Below are 1,436 nucleotides of genomic sequence, written 5' to 3'. Positions count from 1 at the left end.
GACTAGTGACACTGTTACATAGGTGAGTGTCTTTTTTTTTTTTTTTTTCTTGCAGTGTTAGTCCCTACGTGGCACGAGAAAACACAACTTGATCCCTAAGGACATTTTAAGGACTTTTTATACACTTGTAATTCATGGGAAAATGACAGGAGCTTCATGTGGTCATTTTTTTGGGGTCACATTTTGTTCTTAGGGTCCAGATCAGGATATTTTCTTTCCACAGCATATCAATCCCATTGATTTTACAGTGATAAATATCACATTGCCACATTTGACATTTTCCCCCCCAAATCATTTTAAATCAATCTTAACATTTGATAAACTCTCTTTCCTCATTTAGTGTGACTCTGAAGAAATATGCCACAGCTTTGATGTCCAAAGGTTTTCGCTGTCTCATTCAATGCGCTTCACATAAAAGCAGATTGCTTCTGAAATGCCGCCCTTCTTACCATCGTACACAGTGGCCAGGAGTGTAATTCAATTTCTGGGAATTTTAAAAAGCAGCTGGAAAAGAAGCAGCTATCTTTGCAGTTCTTGGCAGGACATAGGACGAGGCAGCATGCTTGGAATTATGCTTCAAACTCTAAATCATATTTCTTATCAGACCCTTTCAACTGTCCGAGGGCCATGCAAGAATAAAACGGTGGTAGCATTTAGGGGTTAAATGTTTTTGGACTTCTCACAATAGTTCCATTTTTATTTTTCTGTTCTTAGAATTCTGTGGCTGGTCAGCTCAAATGCTTTGAGCCCATGGGCTCTAGTTTCCCCGCCCCAGTTTAAAAAGAGAAACTGTGTGTTTGAAATGATTTTATGTGTGTTTTTGTAAAGCTGTCACAGAGGAGTACCGATGGTGGCAAAGAGGAATAAGAAGATGACTTGAAGTCAAGTAACACTGAAACTACTTGTCTCTGTCCCAGTACAATAAGGCCAATTCAAAGTGACAATAAAAAAAACTATTTCCAACTTGCCACTGAACGAGACGTAGGCATTTCCTTAAAATCTTAAAGTTCCCAGATGTTGTAATGACAGCTCTTTGACTTTGTTCTTTCAAAATACAGGCGCAGTTTGCAATTGAAAAATAAAACACCCAACAACGTCATATTTGTTGCAGAACTAAAACTATGCACCTATCTTGTACTCTGTTTGACTCTGCAAAAGATTAATATAATTTCCAATGAGAAAAAAAAAGGTGTTTGCAAAAAAAGAATAATAAATGGAGTATATTCAAAATCAATCACCACTTCTCCCAATTAAATCAATTGTTTGTCAATTACCTCATGCGGTTTGTTCCACTCTCCAGCGCGGGGAGGAGGAGGCGGGGGCCGGTCCGTAAGAGCCGCACTATTGGTTGGAGGTGGGAAGCAGGAAACACTGTGACGTCACTGGGCCGCGCAGCTGGCAGCTCGTTGAGGAGAGTTCCCTCCTTCCTTCCATCA

The sequence above is a fragment of the Syngnathus leptorhynchus genome, chromosome 4 (assembly GCF_054491065.1).
Source record: "Syngnathus leptorhynchus isolate UIUO chromosome 4, UIUO_Slep, whole genome shotgun sequence".
NCBI classification, from domain to species: domain Eukaryota; kingdom Metazoa; phylum Chordata; class Actinopteri; order Syngnathiformes; family Syngnathidae; genus Syngnathus; species Syngnathus leptorhynchus.
This window is presented reverse-complemented; position numbering follows the sequence as displayed.